Source organism: Linepithema humile, chromosome 2 (genome assembly GCF_040581485.1).
Source record: "Linepithema humile isolate Giens D197 chromosome 2, Lhum_UNIL_v1.0, whole genome shotgun sequence".
NCBI classification, from domain to species: domain Eukaryota; kingdom Metazoa; phylum Arthropoda; class Insecta; order Hymenoptera; family Formicidae; genus Linepithema; species Linepithema humile.
The window spans coordinates 27,690,110-27,709,533 of NC_090129.1; the positions used below are offsets into that span (position 1 = coordinate 27,690,110).

The following is a 19,424-nucleotide window of genomic DNA, read 5'->3' on the forward strand; positions in this document are numbered from 1 at the left end:
CCGTCGCTCGTTCTCGTGTTTATTTATCTGATCTGAATATGAAGATCTGTCAGCGTGCAGAAGCGGAAATACACGTCGGATCGATATTTCACACCCTCTCTTTTAACTACGAGGCATTGTTGTCGCTGTTAATTTGAAAAATTCCTCGAATTATTATTGAATTTTTCATCTGTCCGGCGCCCGCATGCAGGCAATAATAGTTGGAATCATCGAATCAACGGAAAACCGTGAGGGTGATCGGTTTCGAGGTGAATCAAAACAAAAAAAAGGTTTTTCCTCCACCGGTTTCGCGTTCGCCGAACAATCGAAACGATGCCTTTAGGCGCCAGGTTTAATAACAAACGGATGCCGCGAATTTTTCTCCAGATGAAATGACGCAATCTGCATCCGCATCGAGTTTCGCATGTTAACAAACGTGAGCTCTGATTTCGGCTAACGCGGTGCCTTTCTCGAGTTTCACGGAAATCCGAGGTCAGAAGGGCAAAAGGTTGCGGCTTGCACGCTTGATACGCGAAAGTTCTTCCGCCGCCGAACGACATTACGAAACTCCGTAAAGCAGATTTAGACTCCGCTCTCGACAAAGAGACAAAAAGGGCTTTCGAATGACGGGGGAATATCAGAGTGGTGGAGCAGGCTTGATTCTTTGAGGTTCAGGAATTAGTTTAATATAAGATTCATGAACACGTTCGCCGATTCGTACCCGCGGCGCTGCCTCCTCTCATTTTTCCATTTCCTTTTTCAGGCGGCAAAGTTTTCCAAATCGCGAATGTGCGGAGGATTTCAAATTACGGCTCGCGCGCAACATTTTTAATGATGCGAGACACGCAGTGAGATAATAACTGCACGATAAAATGTAATAAAATTATTAAGAACGTCGGCACTCCATATTTTCGCATTTTGCAAAGTGCTGCCGGACCGATAATCGTGATATTTTTGTACAATACGAAATTGCTATCCTTAACCCGTGATCCCAATAATTTTGGCTTAATTCAATCGCGTAGCCGCCATCTCATTATCCTCTCTTCGTCATTTAAAAGTAGGAGTATTATTAGATGTAATTTTCTTTCACCAGAACCTATTAAAGTGATCTTCAGATATCTGCCCAAAGTGTAATTTTAAAACATTTAAGTACGTTATTTACGAGCAGAAGTAAAAAACATATAAAATAATAATTTTTAAATTAAAAATTTCATTCACCATCAGACATATGAAACGTTATAATTGAAAAAAAAGAAACAACGCATTACGATAAAACAATAGAATATTTAATCGTATCTTAAATTCGCTTTATTACTTGAAATAGAACTTACTTAGTCCACGTAACTACCGATAAATTTAGAAGATCCTGATGTATGCAAGCGTGTTTCTGCCAGCAAACAAACGAACGCATTCATTCTGTGAGATAAACCACTTGGGGATTGTACTATACAAGATCAAGGAATTAGCAGGAATTAACTCGGCATTAAGTATTATTCGAGCGTGATATTATTCAGCTACTATGCCAAGTCCTATTCAAGTTATATTCACTGATCTCTTAGTTAATAGTCTGCTCACTGCATACGTTTAAAATAAATCGATTTAAAACAAAGGAGGTGAAATGGACCGATTTTGGAGCGGCAAGTAAAAACTGCTGACTCTGACCTTTAAAAATTTTTAATTTGTCGGGGAAATATTAAGATCAGCACATGAAGCTGTTAAATATCTAGTAAATTATTATTGTTGAGCTTTACGAACGTATAAATTCCCTGCTAGTAAAACATGATAATACTCTCATCTCTAATAGTGCATGTTCTGCTTGATAAAAAAAAGTGAAAATTATTAATATCTAAAAATAGAGGCATTATCGATGGGAACCATTTTGAATCTTGACTACAGCACCTGAGAGTATTGTTGTTTATTACGTTTTGCAAGGACTTTCTCTTTTTTTACACATATAATAGATTTCTGCTCATTAAAAGTATTTTTACTACAATAGTATTTAGTATTTTTTACCACTTGAAACTGTAAGATTCACGCAGAAAATATTTTTAAACGCCAAGATCCGTTTTGACCAAACAAGGCCTTCTTCATTTATTAATTTGTATTGTTAACATATCGCTCGATTTTCACTTAATATTGTTTATTTCACTGTAGTTTTACAGTTCCATTAACATACCATTCTCATAATAGCTTCTTATATGTTTAACAGCTTCATATGCTGACCTTAATACTTTCGACAAATTAAAAATGTTTAAAAGTCAGAATCAGATTCAGCACCCGAGAAAAAGTCGTATAATATGGTCAGATGTAAATATATATAATTAGTTATGAAAAGATCTGATAACATATGCAATTTTATATGATCATATAAAATATTACATGTTATCAGATCTTTTCATAACTAATTATATATATTTACATCTGACCATATTATACCACTTTTTCTCGGGCGGCTCAAAAACTACAAAAAAACATACCGTTTTTATTTGCCGCTTCGGGGGCCAAAATCGGCCCATCCTCCTTTTCAGAAATCTTAAAGATCTATTTGAAGCAATCAGTACATAAATATGTGCCATAAAAAAATCATCTAAAATACACGGTAAAAATTATTAACTCTAATAAAGCGTATTAAAATTGCACAAACATTTCGTGAAAGATTTATCCTTTGACTCAATTTTCCGATGCTCACGCATGCAAACGCATTTGAAAGGAGCCGTATGCTGTGCTTCATAGTAAAGCTTCGTGCAGCGAGTACGCAAATAGCGTTATCATTTTTATCGAGATTAGAAGGAAGCCGGAGAACGTAGCAGAACATCCGCGTTCACGAAGTTAATCCGAATCCCATCGCGACTTCATTTGCAACGCGCCGGAATACTAGCTGAATTATTATCATTACCTCGAAAGCAACAGAGCAGCGCATCCTTAATGTAAAACTGAAAATCAATGTTTGCTATCTTCCCCGGAAGAGATGCGATGAAAGTAACATTGTGCTATTATATTCGATACTGTGTGCGAAACTCTTGACTCCTTTCGGAATCTAGAATCTGTAAATTATTATTAAAGCAGCCTCGAGTCAATTATAGCACACGAGTAAAATATCAGCACTTAATTGCCACACCAAGAAACATTAACTTCTTTGCAATAATGTGATGCAAATTCTTATCGGAAATATTAGAATCGTAATATCATCTTTTTTATGAGTAGTTTAAAATTCTTTCAGCTTTGCAAACAGATTCCAGATGTTTCCAACAACAAAAATTGCGTATAACTATAATTCTCGATAGATGAACATTTGGCGTAAAATATTTTTTAGAATTTTATACTTATTCAGTGCTAAACATGGTTGTCAAGTTCAAACTTTCAGCAAATACATATTGCAGCAAATATGCGTACATTTTTTACGGATAAAGATTGCTGATTTCGCGCTCAATATAGCTTAATGTAGTTTAATTCCATTGATATTTTATATCCAATTTAAAAATAAAATAACTCAATTTGAATAATTTGATTTTAATTTATCCAGCCATTTTTAATGCTAGATGTGCAACATAGGATCATAAATATACATTTTATCGATGAATTTATTAGCTTGAAACAAAAACGAACAATATCATCGTGCGATTTGGTCGAACCATATCTATATCGGTCCACACATTTGCTTCTTTCTGCTTGCAAGCTGCAATATGGCATTGCTCCTACCAAGATATTGATATACCAAGTGTTATACATATAGTATATAATATATAATATATCCAAAATTGTAATAAGCTTATATTTTTTTCAAAATAAATTTAGAGTCAACATACGTTTGCAGATATTTATATCAACATTTGATAATCTAGTAATTTAGGTAATTTAAATTGCAAAAGCACAAACAAATAATCGCACTTGTTCTTAAATAATTTTAACAAAAATTATTTTTCAATAAATTACTCAGAAAAATATTTAACATTAAACGCTAATATTTAAAAAAAAACTGTAGAAAGAAATTACTTTTCCTAATGTAATTTTCCCTAAGAAAAAATCAACCTTAGATATAAAGATAATAAAGATTCATTTTAAAAAATCACCTTGCACTCTTTTTTTATCTCACTTTTTACCGAGCACCTCGTATATTCGGCTGAAACAAAACTCGAGATCGTTTTGTGTCCAAATATATAGTTCGGTCACAAATATCAAGTACCCGCATAGAGACGGCGCGTTGTATCAGGCGTCTTCGCGTGCGCTTTCGCGGACGTTCGCAATGCAACTGCGGTGGCAGAATACGTGGCGCTGCAATGTGCAACGCGCCAACGTGTGTGTGTGTGTGCACGTCAGTGTGTGCGGACGGGCGTCACGAACGAGAAACGTCGTGGACGAAACGCGCGCCACAGATGCGTCCCCAATTCCGCCGCGGAAAAACTTGACGTCGCTCTTTACAATCATCCGTGGAACGCACGTCGATTCGAAATGGAGATTGCCGGAGACCGCCGTCGCGCCGTGGAAACTTTGCTTCGCACCGAGGAAAATATCGGAAACACAATGGTGCGACGAAAACTTGAAAAAATTGCCCCAAAACCTGCCGCAGCCTGCGTCGACGGAGAATTCTCGCGAAAATATTTCGCGTAATGTTGTTGCGATTTGTCGATGAAATTTTAATTATGTTTCCTCGCCGCTGGTGCGGGAAAGTTTACGTTTAATTAACATTTTTACCCGAATATATAATTAAATACAACTCGGAGTGTGATTCAATAATGTTTCCGATTCGCGATATACGATATGATCGAAATTCTCTTTCTCCAAGCGTGTAGAATTTAATTATAATTATCAATGTTTTTAGTTAAACCTTTTTTCACAAAGTCGATATGCACAAAATTAATCCTACACGGAATAAAAATTCTTTCAAGAGAAATATTAAAGTTATATAAAAAAATTTTGAATATACTATAAATTTAAACAAAAGATTGGTGCAAACAAAATGCAACAAAGTTAATGTTGAAAAATTTTAATTTTTTTTTTTTTAGTGAATCGTTAAAATCACACATCACACATGGCGAGTTCCACGTAACAATCTGCGTAAATCGTGTAGACAAAGATATTTCGTGATTATTTTTCACAAATGTACCGTGAAAGTGTTCGAAAATGTGTTCATGAGTGAAAATAGTAATGCCATGCATTATCGGCGCAGTGCGTTGTTATTGTCGGAACGGCGCGAAAGGGGAGACGAAGTGCAGATGCGACCTCGTGATTTCAGTTGGTGTAGTCGACAATTTTTCCATCCATTTTCGTCGCCCCCGAAATCGTGAAATACTGCGGGCTGATGGATTTCGAAGAAAACAGAGAAAATATACGAGAAAAATTCGTCGACAACAGAAATGTCGGCGGAACGGCGATATAATGTCGCGTGATTTCAACTGAAAGCCAATTACGAAACGGGCGTAAAATAATTCAGAGACCCCTTCCGTAATTCGGCCTCTTCCGCTAAAAGTCACCTTGTCGGAAACTTCTTTCTTCAACTTCTTGCTCAATAGTTTAATTGCTCTAACTACTAACGTTCTTACTCACGTATCTAGCTTTTAATTGATGAAAATTGACGTGAGAATATATATATCTTAGCGGCAGAATGTTCTTTGTCAATTAGCTCTCATATAGCGTTACAAAAATAATAATTAAATAAATAAGCTCAAAAAAACGTTTGTTACTAATAATCCCATTAATTCTATATATTATTCATTTCAAACTTACACATACACATTAAAAATTCAACATATTAATATTTTTCTTTCATAACTTGCCGCAGTGAGGGGTTCTCTGTGCCGTTAGACGTACTTATATTTTTACTATAATAACAGTATATACGATGACACTGTATATAAAAGTTTTAATGAAAGAAAAGTCGTGCTATCACGCTTTTAGTGCAAATATTAAATTAAGGAACAATATATTCTTTTCAAACAATGTATATTTATATAAAAATTAATGAATAAAAGATAAATTAAATATAAGAATAAATCAATAATGAAAACAATAATTTAAACATTCAGGTGGAATTTATATTTTACGACATTTAACGCTAAACATGCTTGCTCAATTTTGTATTTTCTGTTAAAAAGTGAGAAAAACTTGCAGAATCATATATAAATTATAAGCTTATAGTACACGATTGCGATCGCGTGAATACGATAGAGACGATTGCAAAAGAGCGATTGAACGCGAATACGAATTTAAGAATGGTGCGACCGAGCTCTACCGTTGACGAGTAATCGACGGAGTTGTAATACTTTTATTACACATGATTGTATTTGTGACTCAAGATACGGTGAAGCGACGTGTGTATCGCCATAATATTCGCGGCCGGCTTGGAATGGCGCGAGTTAATCCGCAAATGTGTTTGTATTGTAGAAAAGCCGCGCATCACCACGAATAATTAACAACTTAAAGCAAGATAGAAAGAGAGAAGCTATTAGACACGGATTTAATCCATTTCAATCGCGAAAAATTGCAGTCGTTCTGTGCCGGATCAAGTTTTCAGAGTATATAGCCGTTATTTCAAGTCAATCGCTTTTACTTTTAACTGATCAATATTCGCGCGCTTGAAATTTTACAACTGCGTAGAATAGGCATACTTTGTCTACATACATTTCGTATCTTTATTAAATCATTTAGAAATAAGTGAAATGAAATATTGTGCCATTAATAAAAACATGATATCTGCGTCGTCGGTTAATTTCAATTATTGTCCATTAACAAAAAATTATTTATTTGCGACTAGTAAATTCAACATTACATTTAACACAGCTTTACGTTAAAATGGTAAACGTACAATAGATATTTATACCTTTGTACGTGTTTCATTTCTTCGGCAGTGAAAATGGATAAAGCTGTAATAGGATATTTCATATAAATGTTACGTGGGGAAAAAATAACTTCTGTTCTAAGCAACGTACGTATAACACAAGCACACGTTCACTCTAATTCTTCTATGCCTTTTCCGGAATATCCGTTCCGCAGGCGAAAATTTACTCCGCGTGTCGGAGAGAAGAAAAAAGAAACGTGATCTTTTTGCAATTTTTTCGAACAATTTCATCGAAAAATTGCACCGTACATACAAATTCATTAAAATTTTTTTGCAACGCTGGAGGGGTTAAAGGCTCTGGTAAACGACGCGAAACGCCGGAAATTACCCGAGTAACACCTGCAACGAACCCAAGCGGGCACTCTAATGAAAGTTTACAAAAAGAAAATGACAAGGAAGTATTCTTGCGGCGTATTTTAGTTAATTAAGAATGGCTCGGGCCTTTGTCTGCCACTCTCCTTCTCTCCTTCTTCTTCTTGTTTTTTTTATCCCCTTCGCCCAATCCCATTTATATTCTTTTCGCGTTCTCCATTCAGCAGCCAGTTATTTCGGCGTGTGGACGCGCGTGATAATAACAACGGCGGGAGTGTATATGAACGATGGTGCCGGATACGATTGATTTACGAGGAGATAATTCAACCGAGGACTCGTGAAATAAGAGGGTGGATCGAATAAGCAAGGTGAAAATTGTCTTCCGAGCACGGCGAAGCACCAGAGGATAATGACTTCTGAATAATCGCGTTCCCCAATCTCTGTGATTTCACTTTTCCATTTATTTCGTCCTGAAATAGTCGAATGGCCAAATAGAATTTGAAATTATGTCACATTAATTATTAGATTTAACATTATGAGAAAATTCATAATGTTACGTTTCGCGTATATTAATTGTAAAATATTTTATTTAAAATAGTAGTTTTCAATATTTTTATATGTCGTCTAAATAATATATTTTTAGCTTTTTTTATAGCTTGCATTTATAGGAAAAAAAATCGATTAAATATCAACATAATTACGCTGCTTATTCATGTTATCTTCTGCCACTTCTTGTTCCAACTCTTCCTGCAAGAACAGTAAAACAAAGTAGCGTTCTCTCGACGCTTAACGACGTTTAAAGCTAAGTGCCACGCAATTTGGCCATAATAAAGGCTTTAAGCGCCACGAGACCTTTGTCTGCATCGCAAAAGATAATAAATGACGAGAGTATTAAGTTTCACGTTACGACTGTACTTATTCGTGCATTTCTCTAGAACATGTTTAATACGTACTCTTAATTATATATATTGTTGAACTCGATATTGCGTTTAGTTATCAAATATTCGCACAATTCGTGTTTTATTATTATTAATAATATAATATTAATTATATTTTAATTTTATATTATATTTATATTACATTTTTAACAAAATTAATACATTTTTGCATCCCTCAAATTAAATTTACGTTCCTCGCGACAATGAAAAATCTGCAATGGTATTTTCAGATTGAATAACAGCTCCATTGCGCGAGCATGCGAAACGTTTTAATAATCATGCGTTCGATAAATGCACCGGCGGACATTACTGACGAATTGGACTAATGTACGGCTCAAATTCATCGATAAATTGATGTGAACAAAAGGACCAACGATAACGCCTCCCTTCCATCGACATAAAATATCAGTGTGGCTGTATAGCTGGGAATGGTCAAAACTTTAGTCTCGTTTTTTCTTGTTAGCTCGAGAGTGGTAATAAAATAGCCGTTTCACGGCGTTAGAACCACTTCCCCTGAATTACAGTATCGCTATATATCAGGTGTGCTATTTCACAAGAATCAACCGATGATACTTTGTCTTGTCCAAGTAATATTTGGCGCATGCCGCAGACAAGATAAGTTAAGACTATTAACTATTCTTGTTTAAATTATTAACCAAATTCAATCGGCAAATTTATTTTCAATTAAATATGTACTCATTATAAATGTCAACGGTTGTAAGTGTATAATACTTTTGGAAAAAAGGTCTATGCCATTTTTATGATTTTTCAGGCACAATCAAAATTGTGCAGCGCTGCACAATTTTTTTTACATCTCGTAATATTGTCGAAACAATGAAAAAATCCATTATTATCCGATAATTAGAGGTCGAAAATTTTTATACACTTTTAGTATATCGGAGCACGGCATTTCGTAGTTTTTATTCGTACGAGAAAATTCTGTCGAGAAAGTCTGCGTTCGATCCACTAATACGAACTTTCCCGCTTCGTTGACACACCGAGTATGATGTGAAATGTACGAGTTCGCATGAGCGGAAGAAGCGGAAAACTAAAGATCTGCTCCATTAAATGATCGCCGTTTTTCTCAATTCCAAATAAATCATCAACGTATTTTGCAGGATTATCTTTGTTAGATTTATCCAGTTCGCTCTCAGAGTTCGCTGGCGAGAATCTTAAAAAATCGGTGGGATAAAACGTTCCGGTTATATATCGATGGGAGACGCGGAGATGTGTGTGTACGTGTAGGCAACCTTAAAGTAGCTTTAAATTATCCTTTAGCTTCTTCGATCATTCCTCATTTTTTTGGACACAATGCAGTTCACATTGTTCAACTTAATGTGCACAAGTAAAATAAAATAATATTATTAATGCGCGCGTATAAGATGTTTCGAATATCAAAAAACATTTGAAACAATTGTCTGTGTCATACACTTGATTGTTAATAAAAATTATAGTATCAATATATTAAAAGCCAACAAGTTCCAAAAACAAAGATAATGTTAAATGCTATGATATTATGCGGAAGAAAAAATTTATCCTTTAAAAATTGATAGTGCACACATTATTGCAAGCGTATTTTTAATTTTACACAACGTTTGGCCTCATTGAATTTTATTTGAATTTATTTCAGTGGCATTTAATTTAGCGTCCAAATTTATTCTGACTTATTTTAGAGCCGAACTTTTAATTAACATTAAATTTTCTTTCAATATATTTTAAATCACGATCCACTGAATGGCTAATTTGATGTGAATTTATTGGAAATGTGATTTGTTTATCCGAAATGTGTGTTCTTCCCTAAATTTTGAAAATACACATATGGATATGCATAGCATGATGCATGCCAATTTGTTGAACGGAACGATATTATCTTTAGCAGCGAAGCGTCGCGCGAGAGAAGCGCCAAGCGCGCACTGCATGATTCGCATTCACGTTTCCGTTTACAGATTCCTCCAACCGCTGCTGATTCAATTTCTGTGAGGTCTGATATGTCCGTACCTGTGTGTACATATCGAATTGTGGCGCGATGGCGACAGTAAGCTGTCAAACGAGATTGCTTCTGGAACATCGAACTGCTATTGCGAGGATTTGTCTCTGACAGATGAATATTTTTTTCTATAAACGATTCTATTCGGTGAAGCGCCGAAGGTTGCACAAATTTTCGACGTGCTCATATCTTTGAAAATATCTTTAAGGAGACAATTTTTCATGAAAAGCAATGTAAAAGAATAAATTCCAAAACTGCAATACTCCAATAAATTAAAAAAAAATTGATAGCTCTGACAGTTTATTTCACTACAATTTTAGTCTATTACGATCTGTTATCGACGAATTTCGTGGTTTCTCAAATCTCTCACTGTTTCTTTATCAAGACGACAAGTTTAAATAACAATGCACGAGCGAATAAGAAATAAATCCTCGTCATCTTACAAGATATGTCAAACAGCGGCAAAACTCGGCAGGAAGGGGGAGCGTAGAAGAATGTCATCACGATAGCAATCTCAAAAATGTCGATCATACGCGACACATCGTGTCGGCAATGTATATCTCGTGCGAGCGTTTGATTGACAGGGATGCATGTTAACAGCAATGGCAATCGATCGATAAACTTCAGTCTCATGCAAAATTATGTAAATCTTTTCGATGTACACGCGTATTGTGCCTGCTGGATCATCTGTCGTAGCGGCACTGTGACGCGGAAGGGAAAGTGAGGAGGATCAGCTAAAAGCGCAACCTCGTTCACGGCCCTAAAAATGTATAATACGCTGTCCGCCGTAATGGAGCCCTAGTGGGGATCCTAACGCGACATCGATTAGTATCCATTAAACCCTTGCACGCGACATATCGACGCCCGTGTATGAGTACGGTATAACGCGAGAGAGGTTGTCATGGTTTCGCTCTGGATGCTGGTCAATATATCAGGTGCTGAAGGCTGGTGAAATTTCAGCGAGTTCAGATTTCGATACCTCGAGTCACGCAAAAACCCTCTCCGCAAGTTTATTTGCAGCCTAAGGCTTTCTGTGTCCGGAGTTTACGGCATTGGCCGTTGCGGACGGAAAGCGGAAATTATATTTGTTACGATTTTCAACCCCGAAAACGAAGCGGGCTTCATAAATTTACAGTTGAGAAAGTAAATAACAAAATAAACAATTAAATATAATTAAAAAAATTAATTAATTCGAAGTTAAACTCAAAAAGTCACATCATATTAATAATTTTTTCTATTAAGAAGAAGAATTAAAGTTAAATAATAAGAAATAATAATAAGAAATATTCAACAGTTAATGCAGATTAATCATTTTTTTACCTCAACAGATTTGGCACTGATTGAAAAATATGAAATTCAATTGCCATTCCAAACATCTATTTAATTGAATTTACTTGAGAAAAAAATTAGAGGAAAATCGTGAGTGTCGAAGTGACACAGTGAGCATCAGCATGAATATTACCTTTTCTTACAATTTAATATTGTTCAATGAATTTTTTATAAATATCTATGTTTTTCTGGATTGCTGCAATGAAACTTTTAATAGATATGGAAAAACTGTCGAAGAGTGTTTTAAATATTTTTAAAAAATTTCTATTAAAAAATGTTGCTATAAAGTATACAGTTACTAAGCAAATGGAAAGGAAATATGTTTTAAAATTAAATGTTTCAATATTTTGTAAATGTGTTACAGGTAAGAAGGAAATTTATTCGATTCTCTCTTGAACGTGAAATAGTTTATAATCGAAAAATTATATAAAATTATATATATATATATATATATATATATATATATATATATATATATGCAATTTTATTTTACAGATACTAATTTCTGTCCATAAAGTAACAGAAAACAAAGTAACAGCAGCAGTGGGAACTGTTCTGACAAATTCAAAAAATTGAGATAACAGTCGAAAAAATCAACGAACACTAGTTTCCCTGTAAAAACACTGAAGAGTAGTAAAGTATCAAACAATGAAAACATTTAAATGTTGTTTAACGTTTATTATGTTTGTGTTGTATTAATTTTAATTTAACTTTATTATTATATTTATTGCATAGTTTATTTGTTTCATGACAAAGTTTCGTTAAAAATTAATAATATTTTTTTTATCTTTTAATTTGTGTAATAATATTTTCAGACGTATAAATGTTTTATAATATATTTTTTATTGTTTGATACATGTTAATACATATAATATATATTATATATATATAATATATTATATATATTAACATGTATTAAGCAATAAAAAATATATTATAAAACATTTACACATCTAAAAATTATTACACACAAATTAAAAGATGAAAAAGAATATTATTAATAATTTTTAAACTGGATAAATCTAGAATTGTTAGCCCAAACCCAGCAATTGTAGAAAAGAATGGTTCAAGCTCGCATCAGTGGAGCCAACTTTGCTTAGATCGTCACTAGCATATACATGCGTAACATTTATGTTATGGGCCAACCTTGTTTTTTCAAGCCTAGTTAATGGCCAGTAATTCTAACTTGAGCCGAGACTTTTGCTGTATGCAATTCTCTATTTGGAAAGTTGCCATGCAATAAAAGTTTTAAGCAGAAATAATCTAAGCTAATCTTTTACAGAGCTTTTTTAGGAAGCGCAATTTCGAGCAATATTGCTTTGCGGTTTTGAGTAAAGTAGGCCACAAGAATGTAAATCCTAGAATGTAAAATGAACCGATTCGACCTAACCGTTATACTAAACATGATGCAGTCTATTGTCTAGTGGCTACTCCATCTGAGTAAAGTCTGGCCATCGACCTGCAATTTCTACCCAAAAGTAAGAAGAGACGTAGAAATTACGCATAAAAATGCAATGTATTTGCGAAATATTATCTTACAAATAAAACTCATTGTAATAAAGAAGTGGAAACCCGTTTTGAATAGATCGAGTTAAATAATTTTAAAAAAATGACAGATTTCAAGTATTTTAAAGCTCGAAATATTCATTAAACTACTTGATTTGAGAAAATACTGCATAATGAAAAATCGGATATGGAAACAGAAGTAAAGCTTGCGAAAAGCCAGTATGAATTGTATCATGTTTCATACATATGCAAAATATATGGCTAACGTTATTGCGAGCCTTCAGATTGCAAGTGCTCGTGACATTACGTCCTTTTTACTTCATTTCGTGACGCACTCTCGCAAACGGGCATTTTCGTCCCCGCCAAGCGAGCCTCTCGACATCACCCTTATTGTGCGGGGGAGTGCAGCTTCGTTAATCCGCGGAAGCTCGTTTACAAAATGCGCTTACGTCGAGATTAAAATGGTACACATAAACATGGAGAATGTAACGAAATCATCTTTCTATTAATCGCAACGACAAATTCTTTGACAAATTTACCTCCGTTTTGATTTAAGGGAAAAGATTCGCCACCGATCGACCATCGTCACCGAGTGGGTTTTCAATGGGCGAATCGAAACGTCGTAATCCGGTCCGCTCGCATATAAAGAAAAGCTTTCTTTGATTTATGATAACGCCGACATGTTGACTGATCTAATAAATCACGCATGACACGTGACACTGATAGAATGCGGGGAGAAGATTGGGCGCAGTGAAGCTCCCTCACGAACATCGTACTTTTCAAAGTGCAATAAGACTGAGCACGCGCACTGATAAGGCGAAACTGGCGAAACTCAAACGTTGCTGTCATCAAAATTATTGCACAATATTTTTATTAATAAAATATTATTTGATTTTTTATCGAACCTTTCGTTGCGCTATAACGCGCTTTTTAGTTTTTCTCACACACTTTAGTTTTTTTCACAATTTTTCACAGGCTTTGATTTGCAGCTCGCTCCCTGTCATAGAAGTGAACAGTGTCAAAAGATTATATATCATTCAATGATAAATTTTCCAGAAAGATGAATTCCGGATGTTTAGATGCAGCGATAATGAAAATTTTTACGAAAAAATGTGTTTTTTTTTTTTTTTTTCGATGGAAATTTCAGCAGCGGGCCTCAAAGTCGGCACCAAGTGAGCGTAATCGCGCGTGACACGTTATCACTCTCAAATACGGGCAGTCCCGCCCTGACGCCGATCCATCACGCGTGATTGATGGAAAAGCGAAACCGTTAAACGCGCCAAATTACTTGGTTAATCGAGCAAAATGCACGACGTGCGCGCGCGCGCGAGCAACGAATGACAAATGAGAGGCCCGTTGAATATCGACGTTTCCGTTGGGACTGAAACCGCGATTCCGCGCTACCCCACTATATTCCAATGAGACGAAACAGTGAACCGCGTTACAAGTTAATCCAACGGCGTCGGACATACGCGTTAATCAATCCCTGTAGCGCGCGAGCGGTGCTGCGCCAGTTCATTCGTGGCAAAGAGCACCCTGAGACATAATTAACGATCCGTATCCGGGCGAAGATGGACCACTGCTCAATAAACTAACAGGCCGAAGATAAAGCCGTCCGATTTATTAATTTCTAGGCGAAACAATCCGTTCGGCCGCGCTTCGCTATACTTAATAATACGCATTATCTCGTCCGCGTACATCCATCAATCTTGCTCGGATTATCCAATCCACGCGATGATAAAGAGCGAAAGATATTATCTCTGACAGTGTACGCTAACAAATACTTTAATTAAACATATGTCGCATTCTGTGACATATGTGAAAAATATTCGAAAATTTTTACCTTTTATCTTTCGTTATAGCCTCAAAAATTTTCCGTTTTTTTCAATAGTTTTTAATCATGTTTAGTATATAAAGACAAAAAAAACAACAAAATAATAAAAACACAATTTATCGGAAACCGATGTGTATTTAACTTTTGTTGCATACTAACGTATAAGCAAAATAAAAAGGGTGAGATCTATCAGACAGCAATGTGAAATATGTAAAATTAATCTAGATTTATGTGCGATAAAAATCATCTAGAATTCTTAAGATTGTCGGAAACTTTTTATCTAACTATTGAAAAGTCAACACTATCTTTCATGCGTTATTTTCACAATCAAATTTCTAGAAAATTATCTCACGCAAGAATCGGATAAATCCATTCGACAGTTTTATTTTATAACATAAAACAGCTTCTCGCACTCATCGGTTATCAATTAAATAATTCTCTGTGTGAACAAATAAGCCATCGTGACTTTTATCAATTTTAAATGGCTGTTAAGTGAAGTATGCAGCATATGGAGAAAAACTGATGCAAGTTTTTCGTCAATGTGATGCAACCGATGTCGCCACGGTACGCAATATACATATAAAATATTTATATGCCCAACGTGTAGTATTAACTGCAAAGAAAACACGGGTTCGTGCAACTTATATAAATATTTATGCAAAAACGGGAACTTGTCCGACGTCCTACGTTTCGTGCGCGCCGACGTTTTTGTCATGCGAAGAAGCCCGCCGAATCCGCACACGTGTATGCACCGAGTACATTCTGCGAGTACTACCGCTTTCGTGATCGGAATTAATTTCAGCCTGGCCCCCGACGGGACGACCGGAGTCCTTGGACTTTTTAGCATTTTTATATTCCCCGTGAACTTGGTCGCGACGGGAAGAGAGGAGAGAAGATTCGATGCTCGTGTCGCGAGTCGAATGGCGAAAATGGCAAAGTCCGAAGAACCGAAAGAGAGCGACAGCTCCATGAAGAATTCCACTCCATCGAAAATTAATGGCGCGGCAAAGTCTAGCCGCGGCATTGAACAATTGACAACAAAATTGGAACAAAATTATTTTATTGCTTCACTCCGAACAAAATTATTATTATCAAAATATTAAACGGAACAAAACGAAAAATTCATCGCTGAAACTCGCGCGTTTACGACTCGCACATGACGAGAGAGAGAGAGAAAATTTGAATATTTGCACAGATGGATGAAATGCGCGCTGGCAAGAATTCCTCCCGATATTAATTAATGAAATGCGTCTTGCGCGTAATATTTGCCCATACACAATAGCTGGATCAATCGAGGCTCGCGTTACGTTCAACAGCGGAACGTGTGTGTGTGTGTGTGCTTTATCTGCACATTCATTCGCGATTCTCCCTATTTACTTTGGCATGTATACGTGCCACCGCCCGAATCCTTAATATCACGGCTAATATTAGAATATTACGGCAGAGGACGTACATTTGTACTTAGCGTGCGTGGAATGGAATCAAGCACAAAGAGATGGGTTATGGAAATTTCCGCCGGTTTCGATTTCGCGATTATTTGACGAACGCTAGAATGTTTCAGATTCATATTGGACTTGGCTGTTTCATCGGCGAATCATCACTTCTCGCTTGAAAATTTTTAGGCCACATTTCAATTTGATTAGAGAATCTCATTTTCATTCAGTATATTAATGAAATTATCATTTAATGAAATGAATTAAGTATATTTATTTTTAAGATAAATCAGCCTTAAAGAGATCCTAAAGTGATCTGTTTTACCTATTTTTTTCAAATAGGTAAAACACTTAACTTTTTTTTGGCTGTGTAGAATGAAAAGTCCTTTTTTGTAAGTAAAGTACATATGCTAATACACTACGGATGGTCGATTTGAAAGGATTTTTCAAGCCACGCAGCCAAAAAAAACGAATTTTACGAAAAGTAGAAGGTAAAACAAATACGTCTCTGTTTTACCTTCTACTTTTCGTAAAATTCGTTTTTTTTGGCTGCGTGGCTTTCAAATCGACCATCCGTAGTGTATTAGCATATGTATTTTACTTACAGAAAAGGATTTTTCATTCTACACAGCCAAAAAAAAGTTAAATGTATTTGAAAAAAATAGGTAAAACGGACCACTTTAGGATCACCTTAACCGAAATTCGCATTTACTAGATAAAAAGAACTGCGATCATCTTGAAATGTTCTATATTTAGCCGCGTGAAGCGTGGGCTTTCGCTTTTCTGCACGCATGATAATGAGTTCATTTAAATATGTCAACTATTAATGCTTTTATGCCTTGTATTTTGCGTACATACGTACGTATATTTGCACGGCAAATTACAGGAAATGCAAATGCATATCCTGAGAAATGGCGTATGTATAAATGTAACGTAAACTATTTGGCGCGTTCTCGATCCGCAATTATACACGAGACGTTGTAATTATAAATTCTAGAAAAAATTATTGCATTGTCGGAAATATCTGGTATAAATGATAAACGAGACAAATGATTAATGGCATTGAATTTATGCGATTCTCATTTTTCAGAATGCCACATCTCGCGCTAATTACGCCATCTATTTTCGTTTCCAGTCTGGAAAACTTCTTAGAATGTTTCCAGTTTCTTGCGTATTTTACAATGTTGACTTGCATATCGAATATAATTACATCGCTGTCGCGAGCCTTTCCGTTCCCACGATCAACAGCAGATCTTACAAGCGATTTGTTTTACAATAATCGTAATGGCGCCGCCGCACGAGCAGGACTAAACGAGCGTGCGTTAACGAACGCCGGTTTCGCAGTGGAAGTAAAATAAATATAAAGCAAATAGTACCTGCATGATAATCGCGCCACGATCGTAGCTGAATGACGAATAACAGAAACGAGTGCATCATTGAAGTACTTTGTAACTGAACTGCGACAATTATTAATTGTCAGCATAACAGTTACAATAAATATTATTGTTTTACCATTATTACCATTTCAACCACCCAACTTAGTTTAACTATTCATTTTTTTTAATCATTGACACTTCGGTTTTCAAAAAATAATCCTAACATGAACGTTGAAGTCAAATTGTTGAACAATACTATTCTCTGGCTCTTTTATACTTACTGGACATATAGATCCGATATTTAATCACAATTCCAATTTGTCTATCTTTCTATAATGGAATTTATTTACTAAAAAGAATGCTCTGCGTACTTTACTTTATTTGTTTACTTAATGGTTCGACTAATGTAATACTGTTTTATTATGAATTTTACTTGTAACGACATTGAAGAAGGCCTAACATAGGCAGAAACGTTTGTAATTCTATAATTTTTATAATATAGTTGAATTTTTGTAGCACAAACACCTAGCAGCGGCTCTTTTCGCCTTTTATACCAGATTATTTACAATAAATATATAATATTGTCGCATATATTATTCAGATTTGCAACACGATTTCTCGTGTTGTTGTGTGTATTTTGAGTAGATGTCATTATTTTCATATTTTCCATTTTCAGAACAAAACTCTTTAAGCATTTAAAGAAGAATCAAATTTTTATCAATCAAAATTCTGAAAATATGAAACGCTAGTTTTACGAAGAGATATTGGTAAAATATCGTAAAGTATTCGTTGGGCCTTGTTAAGTCTAAATAAAAAAAGAGATAAAATTGGGTGGAAAATTCCGGATGATCGGTTTTCATGTGAGATATATGGAGACATGTGTTTACGTCTGCTGAACCGCGTTGTCGGAGCTAATATTTATTTTTTGCAGAAATGTTGTATGCGAAAAATTGTTATCGTTATTCTAATATTTTCGCTGTTAAACGTGCGTTGAAACAGAAAGAGTGTCAGATTTTCTGCAATAAATTGGCAAAATAAATGTATATATGTTCTCAAACAAAATCGTACGAATAAAAATAATTTAATAAAAAGAAATAAAATAACATAATTATTAAATTTTATTCTCTTGATGTAAAATAGCAAACCGAAATTGACAAAAATATCATAAATAAATTTTTAATATATATTTAAAGAACATACAATATATAAATTTAATACAAACAAGATATATGCAATTTATCAAAATTATATTATATGTTAAATAAATTACTGTTACATAAAATATGTGTAATTAAAATTAATCATTATTTTACGGCTTGTAAATATACAGTTTTGTATTTAAACAATTCTCTCAATAAAAAAATTTTATTTTGACCATGCAAATTATAAAATTAAAAATATAGATATCAACACAAGATAATTAAAAAAATTACTATTGATTTTACCTTACTTGAAAAAAATTATTTTATTTATTTTATTGTAAATAAGAAAATTACATATCTAGACAATAAAAAAAGATGTATATATAAAGCAACTTCACTAATAATTTATAAAAATACTGTAAAAACTTGAAAAAATTTTACAATTAAATATAACCTTATTGTAAACGTGCACATATATAATTATACATTTATCCTCTTTTGTTTTGCCTGACAAATCATTATTAAAATATTTTTCTATAAGAATACACTTTTTGCAAAAAAAATATTATTTATCTTTAGTAGTTAAAGTTCTAAAAGCATCTCAAAATAAATTGTCAGCAAATTTCAAGTTTCTTGTTTATTCTTTCATTCTTTTTCAATAAATCTATTTAATTTTTCTTCAAAATTATCGGAACCTATAAAATAACAATTTTACTGTGTCGATGATAACTTTTGGCAGAATCCGAGCCGCAG

At 34.5% G+C, this 19,424-nt stretch overlaps 1 protein-coding gene across 4 annotated transcripts in view; it reads right to left on the reverse strand.

Moving 5' to 3' along the window:
- LOC105679373 (uncharacterized) overlaps nucleotides 1-19,424 on the reverse strand; it is a 129,033-nt gene that overhangs the window by 35,078 nt on the left and 74,531 nt on the right. For 2 of the 4 annotated variants that reach the window (XM_067349513.1, XM_067349514.1), the window contains exon 1: nucleotides 4,050-4,239. The exons of 1 other annotated variant lie outside the window; for it this stretch is intronic. The gene's annotated coding sequence lies outside the window, so the exon portion shown is untranslated. Of the gene's footprint in view, nucleotides 1-4,049; nucleotides 4,240-19,424 lie in introns of those variants that run through there. One more of the 4 variants, XM_067349515.1, reaches the window with a different exon arrangement.